We start from the raw sequence: 9,861 nt of genomic DNA, 5'->3' as shown, positions 1-9,861 counted from the left end.
GCCGGCAGGAGGGACGGGAGGAGCGCCTGCTGCGTTGAAATCATATTGACTCAGAACAGGAATTTGATTTTTATTTTATTACCTTACAGATAATTTCATTTATAATAAAAACGCTGCAGGGTGTGAAAGTTTAGACCTTCCCCAGTTTCTTTCAGGGTTTTCTAGCAATGTCTGCACAGCTTTCAAACTAACAAATGGTTTGTTTTAACTCTGCCTCCTTCAGGACATTGTGACCGGATCCTCCAAATATTTTTTTCCACCTCCAGTCCTTGTCTTCAGTCTTTACCAAAGATGGCTCTGGGATGTTTTCTCTTTCTAAGTATTCACCCTTCACCAGAAAGTCTGACTCTTGCACTGCCTCATTATATATTATACATACGAAACCAAACCCATTCAGATAATATGTTATATTTTTGAATGGTGGTTCATATGATGGGCTGCGAGGTCACAGAAGAAAACGAGAAAAAAAAGATAGGATTTGATTTATACTCCTGCATCCGTCTGTCAAGTTCTTGTCTTTGCTGTTGGAGAGAGAAAATGCTGGGCTGGCATTCGGTGTCAGCATATTTGGGCGAGTGTGTCAAAGTCGGGGTGTGTGTGTGTGATATAGGATTGAATACTCCCCAGACAATAAGATGCCTATATTTAAAATAACCGAGAGAGAAACCGTGTGAAAGGACAATGAAGGAGTTTCAGAAACTTCTCTGCAAGTTTTCAGATAAATTTGGTCAAATAAAGAAAATTTATTGCTTCTTCCCATTGGCAACTTTGGACTTTAATGTCTTTGCAGATGCGGTTGTTCAAAGGGAAAGCGTCCATACTTGCTGAGGACGAAATTTCCGTGGCTCAGCCCTCTGGGGGGTCTGCTGTTTCATTCTCCTCTACATGACGCCTGCAGGCAGAGCAGTCAATCAAACCCACTTTGTGTATGAAGTCACCCTGCCGCAGGCCGCGCAGACTGACGCCTAGTAACGTCCTGCCGAAATGACCACAGGACCCTGGAGAAGACGATAACTCACCTCCACTGAACCCGAACCTCAATTTACAAGAGACGTCGACCAAATCAAGTTTTCTGGCGAAGGAAAAGGCGTCGCTGCGCAGAAGTGATGCTGCGGCTTTCTCCTCGCGTCGCACAGTTTCAGGTTACACTGCGCTTGGATTAGGCCACTCTGCTGAGTGACGACGGTTTGCCAAGATTCTTCAATGTCCACAAGGGTTTATGGATGGCTGCGGTGTGCAGGGTTGGTCATGAAGAGAAACTGAAAGGTCAAGGTCATTCAATGATCCTTCATGCCTTCTGTGCTTAGATTTCCTCGCACTACCTGACGTCCTGTCCACACTGACACGGCCTGCAGCGGCTATTTTTATTTTTATTTCTAGACATGAGTCTTGCTTTTTGTCAGCTCTTGAAGGATGGCTCAGATTGTTTATTTTCTTTTGAATGTGGGTCTCTGTTGCGAGAAAGACGCTACGTTTCACCAAGTACTTGTTCTCTAGTTTCTAGTACTAGTCTGAATTCATAAGCTGAACCCGTACTGGGCAGAAAAGTTTCAGCGTCTTATTTCTGTGGACGTTCATTTTCTGTCTCAGTGTTTTCTGACTCCCACAGTGCCTCAATCTGTCAGAGGTTTTATTTGCTGAGGTCACAAAGCCGTGTGTGTGTGTGTGTGTGTGTGTGTGTGTTGTGTTTGTGTGTTTCAGCGGCTTCTCTGTCAAACACGCCACACCAAAATACCCTCACTGTCTCCTCGGTGCAGTCCACTTCACGCTTTCTCGCACATTTCACCATGGCAACAATGCCGCCGTTCATGCCGTGACACTGACATATAAACTCTTTACGACTTATTTCACTGTTAGCGGCTAAAGAAAGAGCTCATTTAGAAGGAGAGAGTCTGGAATCCTTCTGATGTGAAAAGTAGCTGAGATAAAACACACAAAAGTCTTTTTTTTTTTTAACGCCGAACTTTAACCCCACCAAAATATCCCTTTAACTTCAGGCATGTCTTTTGGAAAGTAGCAATCTGAAACATCAACACTCAAGGACAATAAGGACATTAGTGAGAAATGTATCCCAAAAACGACCCTGGATGGTTTAAATGACACATTTTGCTTTTAAAAGCAAAACCATGGTGACAAGCATGAGATACGGTGGTGGAGGTATCATGCTTTAAGAATGTTTCCTGTCATGAAAATAACAATTGGTTCATCTTTCAGCATTTATGGTTCATATTCTATCAAATGAACATGATGTTGTTGGATGTAGCATAAAATAAACCAGTCTGTTTGAGCACCATTTCTCAATCGAAGGTTAAAATGTCAATTGTTTGATCATGTGACATCCTAAACTGTGCACAACCTCATTCTAATCCAAAGTGACTGCAGGTGCTTCCGTATTGCTCTCTGTTTTTCCCAAATTTAATCCCGTTTTTCTTTTAGCCCGGGGACGTACACGCTCACTCCCTGACGACGGTAAACATGTTGGGAGCGATACGTTTGCTTCCTTTTGCCATCTGCTGTCGCCAGCAACTCCTCAAGTCACGGCTCCGTTTGGAAGAACGGTGCTTCTGGTCTTCTCTCTCAAGAAATCCCCCCTTGAGATAGGAAATTTACCATTTTTTGCCATCAAAATTCCTTTAGCTATAATATTATTAGGCTTATTAGTCTGAAGTCCACGTCTATCAGCTCAGAGTACAAAAGTAGTCGTGTTTCGCTGTTTGTGTCTGTCAATCATCCCAGCAGAGGCATTGAGGATTTGCAGCGTTGCTGAAGGATGCAACTGTTTCTGATGTGATGCCTTTTTTTTGTTTTTGTTTTTCTCAGCAGGGAAGGCCGTCTCTGCACATGTGATTGACGCTGCCTCTTCCTTAAATTTCATTTCAGTGCTTTTACCACGACAAACAAACAAACAAAAATATGTCCATAAATTTTTGATGGGTGAAGAAAAAGGAAAAAAAAAAGCATTGCCACTCCTTGCATTTGACAAGTTGCTCAAAGCCTGTAGTGAAATAAACACACACACACACATATAGATGGGTTTATAGTTTCCAATCAATCCACAAGTCCAAGGTTTCAGTCATTTTCAAACTGTAGTTTTGTTCTGCACAGAAGTAATCGACCTACAAGAGTCCAAATAAGCCTCAGACACAGTAATATTCTAAATAATTTCTCTTCATTTAATATGAGATTATCACCATCTACAGGCCCAGATGTGGAACGGCAATAATCTACATTGAGATTAATAGATGAAATGATCAGGATCATGTAGGGAGGAGAAATGTTCATTCGCAAACATTCTTTGCTTTTAGAAACCTGTTGAGTGTTGGAGCAGGTCAGATGGAGTTTTTGAGTTTTGGTTCTGGTTTCTGACCAGTACCACCAACAAAATTAAAAGAAAAACGAGGACACCGCGCCTCCTGGTGGTCAAATGTGAAAATGAATGATTAGTGGCCAGTAATCTTATTTCATCAGAATCTAATTGTGGGCTCAAAAATTAGATTTTTAATGGTTTTTGATGGGACACAACATTGTAATTTTTTTACTTTAGGCTAATCTGAGAACTAATTTGGAGATATATGATTAAAAAAAACAGCCAAAATGCCTTGAAAGAAGAATGAAAAACATATAACGGCAATAAATAAATAAAATCTCTGATCTCTAGATTTTGCAAAGGAAAAGAGGCTCAGAAACAAGCCTGGGTTTGCCGGTAGAACCTATAACAACCACTATGGGATATATTAGAGTTTTTTTTCCCTTTATTTGAGTTTGGAATGTGTTTGCTCAAAGTCCTTACTCCATATGCAAGCAAATCCTTGAAACTTATGTTTTATGTAATTCAAGATAATTCCAAAATATCCCAGATTTTGAGATCATCAACTCTTAGCTCTGATGCAGTGACCTGCAACCTCATCTGTCTTGTGATCTTGACTAAACTAAACTGCAAACTCATGGTGTTGTGTGCAGAAACAGGACGTTCCACACCATGTTAAGGATTTTTCCATGGCTGTTGAATATTGGTATCAAAGCCAATAGTATAAATAAAGACCCTTTAAGAATGCAAAGGCAGGTGCAGAAGAAATATCGACGTCCAATGGGGGGAAAAAAACGAGAAAGAAAAATTCAAATGCATGAATGCAAAGTTCAAACATGTAAGAATCACGCAAACATGCGTGCAGCGTTGCAGATCAGTGACCCGTCAGGCAGTTTCACGTTCTGAGGACTCACCTGTTTTGGACGTTATGTGTAACTTTTGTTCCTAGCAGAGGAGCGTGCACAGTGCACAGCTGTGCTTGTGACTGGCAGTGACTCAATTTGAACTTTTTTTTAGTGACGTGAAGGCCATGAGGGGGTTTTCCGTTTGCGTTCACTCTCCTGACCACAGAAGTAAATGAAAGTTTTCTCGGTTTTTGCAGCGACGTGGGTCTCCTCCCACCCCATCCCCACAGCCAACTCAGGCGACGATGCTGCTGCCGTGGGTGGAGCTCTTCTCCTTATAACCTGAGGGACCCGGCAGTTCCCGGCGCACAGGGGCTCCAACCACTCCACCTGTGAACTATGCATTAAAAGCCAACCTGTTGGAGGCAACAGAAACGAGGGTAAGTCTCATATAAGTTAATTCCAGTGCAACAAAATAGCAAATTTGAATCAGACGTGTGAGTTGGTGGATGTTCATGAAACTTTAAGCTGAAAAAACCAAACAGGGGCCATTTTAATTGATTATAATGTGCAGAAGATGCATGTTTTGTCAAAGACAAAGGTTTTTTTAGTTTGGTAAAACTCATAAGAAGTCCCAACGATATTTATTCTATTTTAAGTTGTGTTTGTTTCTTTTTAGATTCATGCCATCATACCCATCTTTGATACTGACCTGAGTTCCTAAGTGTTTTAGTTACAAACAGCTGCTTATTTCAGAAACATGTTGCACCTTTTTAATTTCAAGACTTTTGCAGTTGAAGTCTTCTGAACACTGGCCCCGAGCTTCGCTGCAGCGCGGAAATCCAACACTCATTCTCATGCAACTGAGAAGTGTTGACAGTAGCTACTGAAAACCTTCACAGCAGAGAAAACGTTTGGGTGTTGCTGTAACTGGAGCCGCGTTTGCAAACACAGAAACGTATTTCTGGAAAATCCACTCCGAAATCTTCCAGAAGTGTGGAAAATTTCTCAATATACACTCTCATTTCAGTGCATATTCCTGGTCAGTTGACCCGATTTTCTACAAATCATCTCTCATGGCGAGTATGTCCACCTGGTAGCATTTCCTGTACGAGGATACCGTTTACAAACCTGAGGTCGGTTCTAAAGCTCCAGATCTAAATAAACCAATTTTTTGAGCCTGTAAATTCAAGAAGTGGCACTTAGAGTTGAGGTAATTAGCGAAGGCAAACCCTTCATTCAGTCTGGTTTTAATTCTGTTGCAGTTGGATTTGCTGTGAGACTGCAGAGTGGGCCCATCTGCAGGAAAACCAGATGCTAATAATCTGGTGTGATCTTATTTGACAAACCACAAAGTTTTCACTTTCCGTTGACTTGTTTTGATCTTTTTTCCAATAGCAGAGCGGCAACCCCAAAGTGTTCATATTATGATTTCAAAGAGTCACACCATTGTGTAATCAGTAATTTGTGCTCCTTTCGGCTTTGGCGTTTCAGTTTGTAGAGTAACAAAGTAAAAAAAGTAACAGCTACAATTTGTTTTTTTAATATTTACTTCATATTTTTTTATGTCAAAAGACAAAGTCATATGAACTGTGACTTTAGTTACTTTCCAAATCGACACCATGCCACTGGTAATAAGATGACTGAGAAACCGTATTGAACTATTGGTTCACATCATAGGATTAGAATGAAGTGTTTGGTGCAACGCTTGAACCAACACAATGCACTATTAAATCCTGTTTTTTGTTTGTTTTTTTTCTTGCAGGATGTGAACTTTCTCCTGAGATCTCATTGGTTGAAACCGTCCACCGACCTTTCTGTGAGCTGAAAAATGTCAAGCCACACCGACTTTCCAAAGCGAGCCACCAACTACTGAATACAGATCAGTTGCAGATCAGAAGTTAATTACAAAATCATATTCTTAGACGTGATTCTGAAAATTATATCTTAGGTCATTGTTATTGTAAATGCAGATTAAAACTGTGTCTGATTGGCTCAAAACACAGGTCATCGAAGCGATTCTAAAAAGTCTTCAACCATGGCTAACAAAGCCACCATGGAAGCAGCAGACATTGCTGTTATTGTGATTTACTTCATCTTGGTGCTTGGGATCGGCTTCGCGGCAATGCGAAAATCCAACGCAGGCACTGTGAGCGGCTACTTCCTGGCTGGTCGCTCCATGAACTGGTTCGTCGTGGGAGCGTCTCTCTTCGTCAGCAACGTTGGAACGGAGCATTTCATCGGACTGGCCGGGTCAGGGGCTGCCAGCGGGTTTAGCGTGGCTGCGTGGGAATTCAACGCTCTACTGCTGCTTCAGTTACTGGGCTGGGTGTTCATCCCTGTGTACATTCACTGCCATGTCTACACCATGCCAGAGTACCTGTCCAAGAGATTCGGAGGGAAGCGCCTGAAGGTGTATTTTGCAGCTTTGACTCTGGTGCTTTACATCTTCACCAAGTTGTCTGTGGACCTCTATTCAGGTGCCTTGTTCATCCAGGAGTCCTTAGGGTGGAACCTTTATGTTTCCATCATCGTCCTCATCGTCATGACAGCTGCGCTGACCGTCACTGGAGGTCTGGTCGCTGTCATCTACACAGACACAGTCCAAGCAATACTGATGATCGTCGGAGCGCTCTGTCTGACAGGCATCGGCTTCGCCAAAGTCGGAGGCCTTGAAGGTTTTGTTTCTGTCACTTTTCCCACAGATTTCTACATTTAAAAAAAAAATTAATTTACAGCTGCAGCAGTGCATGCTAATGCTCGCCTTCTTTTGTCCATTTTAGGGCTAAAAGAAAAGTACATGCAGGCCAGTCCAAACATCACTGCCATTCTGCTGTCTTCACCTAATCTGACATATTCTGAATCCTGTAAGCATCATCTCCACCCAAAACCAAATGCTCTGAAAATCCTGAGAGGCCCAACCGATCCAGATATGCCCTGGCCTGGTTTCTTGCTGGGTCAGACCCCCGCCTCAATCTGGTACTTTTTCTCTTTCACATTTAATTCCTATACCACAAACTTCTCAAAGACAGTCTAACTTTAACCACTGTTAAATCACAATCCAACCCCAATGAGCAACTGAAGCAGAATTAACCGTCTATGAAAGACAGAGTGTATAAAAAAGAAAACTGTTTGCTTGCCATGTTTTGTGATTTGTCTTCATTTCTTGTGTCAAACCAGAGTCAGCGCTTGCTTGATTTGACCAGTTTACTAAATAATGGATGATTTGCTTGCTTTTTCAAATTTTGCTTCCCTTTTTAACAACTTCAAAAACATGCATTTCAGGTACTGGTGTGCAGATCAGGTGATCGTACAACGAGTTCTGGCTGCAAAGAACATTGTTCATGCCAAAGGGTCGACCATCATGGCAGGCTTCCTCAAAACCCTCCCCATGTTCATCATGGTCATGCCAGGTAGAAACATCTTATTGCATTTTGAAGAACTAAATCCCGATGCTGGAATCATCCATAACCTCTTGTGTGTTTCTCTTAATTCCAGGAATGATTTCCAGGGTCTTGTTTCCTGACCAGTTGGCGTGCATCAGTCCAGACCACTGCATGCAGGTATGCGGTTCTGCCGCCGGCTGCAGCAACGTGGCGTACCCTCGCCTCGTCATGTCGGTGATGCCCGTCGGTCTTCGCGGCTTGATGATGGCGGCCATGATTGCTGCTCTGATGAGCGACTTGGACTCTATCTTCAACTCTGCGAGCACCATATTCACGCTGGATATTTACAAAATGCTGCGGAAGGACGCGTCGCCCAAGGAGCTGGTGATAACCGGCAGGCTTTTTGTCGTCTTGATGGTGGCCCTCAGCATTGCTTGGGTGCCGGTTGTCATCGAAATGCAAGGGGGCAGATGTTTTATTATATCCAAGAGGTGTCCGATTATTTAACGCCCCCTGTGGCGGCGCTGTTCCTGCTCGGTGTTCTGTGGCGGCGCTGCACCGAGGCCGGTGCCTTCTGGGGTGGAGTGGTCGGCTCTGCTCTCGGCGCTCTGCGGTTACTCTTAGCCGTGGTTTACAGAGAGCCGTACTGCGGCCAGCCGGATGAGCGACCGTCCTTCATCAAAGAAATCCATTTCATGTATGTGGCGGCCGTCTTGTTTTGGGTATCAGCTATAACGACTGTCATCGTGAGTCTCTGCACGTCTCCGCCGGAAGAACAGCTAATCAGAACCACCACTCTTTGGGGGTTAAGGCAGAGAATGAAGTTTAACACTCTAGCAATAGATCAAGGTGAAGGAAACCTTAACAAAACAAACACAACTGGAAACGGAGGTGGTGTTGTTGGTGAAGAAACGCTCCATGGCCACCAAAACAAGCTCATGTGCACTGATGGTAGAGATGAAAACACTCAATCGAGCACTGGGAACATAATCGAAGCCCGGTCATCACGACAGAATGACATGGCTGAGCCTATGCTGGAGGGCGATGGAGATGGAAGAGAAGTGAAGGATGTGGAAGAGGGGAAGGAGTCCCAATTGGGGGAAGGAGGAGACTCTGTGAAAGTTTGTGGGGGTATTTGTGGCCACCGGAAGAAATCTCCGCAGACCCAGGTCGCTACAGCTCAGGAGCAGGAGAGGATCGTAAATAAGCTTCTTTACGAACCTCCCAGAATCAGAATCATACTAAACACAGCACTGGTATTGATTTGTGCGATTGGGATCTTTCTTTATTTGTATTTCTCCCTATAGGCAACAAAAAATCTCTTAAAACGAGGTACTGCTCCTAAAATATTCCTTATGTCCCTTAATTTACAGTAATGTTATGACACCATAATGTGGCATATGTTACACTTACACCACTTCAGATATTAATAATTCCAAGTCAAACTCAAAACTGTTTTGACTGTGTAATTTTCTAAGAACAAATATGAAATTTGATGATCTGCAAGGTATTTACTATAAAACCTATCCTGACGAATGTAAATTTGAATATCATTGTGAATTGTAACCCAGATTAGTAGTTTTTATTGAAATGATTTAAAATGTTGTTTCTATCGCTCACAACTTTTGACATATTTTCCAGAATGTCCAGCACAATAAAATTAGACTGAATTTAACACTTTGTTGAGCGTACATGCTCTGAAATTTGACATTTTTATTTATTTTAGACATAAGTGGTTGGACTGGGTTCTGCGAAGCAGAGGAAATGGAAAATATCGAAGGATGTTCTGACAGAGAGCGATTAAATGTCATGGATATGAACACAACCCCTGTGACATCAATTAAACCCCATCAGCCAATCATGGGACACCTTCCTGCACCAGTGGAAACTTACAGATTTGAAATGGAAAGTTACTTGTTGACTTTTGCACAACAAGTCCCTTTCGCTGAAAATTGGACAGCTCATTTTCAGCAACAAGCCAAGTCAGAGTACTTTACATGATGAAATGGAAACATTACATTGCAACGGCACCTCCAGAGAAATCTCACCAGCAGTTGTCACCTTCTTGAATTCATTGTGCTTTCCATAATTTCACTGTCAATATTGTTGTTAACCAGCTTTTCTAAAGGTTCTTGTATTTAAAACCAACTCATCCTAGATTAGGTTTGTTCTTGACTATGAGAATAAGATGCTCTTGAGCACACGCTCTTAGTATTTGTGGTTTAAAACCAACAAGTTGCAGGGAAGCAACATGACTTTTTTTTTTTTTTTCATTTATTTCAACCACTTCCTGGAACAAACTGGGTTTGGTTGACCCATAAAC

The 9,861-nt window shown here is 42.5% G+C and overlaps 1 pseudogene; it reads left to right on the top strand.

The window, feature by feature from the left end:
• The first annotated feature begins 4,429 nt into the window (after window positions 1-4,429).
• On the top strand, window positions 4,430-9,213 carry LOC129355474 (sodium/myo-inositol cotransporter-like; annotated as a pseudogene).
• Window positions 9,214-9,861: the final 648 nt, after the last annotated feature.

This window comes from Poeciliopsis prolifica, unplaced genomic scaffold, assembly GCF_027474105.1.
Source record: "Poeciliopsis prolifica strain line A6 unplaced genomic scaffold, Auburn_PproV2 SCAFFOLD135, whole genome shotgun sequence".
NCBI lineage: Eukaryota > Metazoa > Chordata > Actinopteri > Cyprinodontiformes > Poeciliidae > Poeciliopsis > Poeciliopsis prolifica.
Note: the sequence above shows the minus strand (reverse complement) of the source record. Positions and strands in the feature narration are given on the sequence as shown.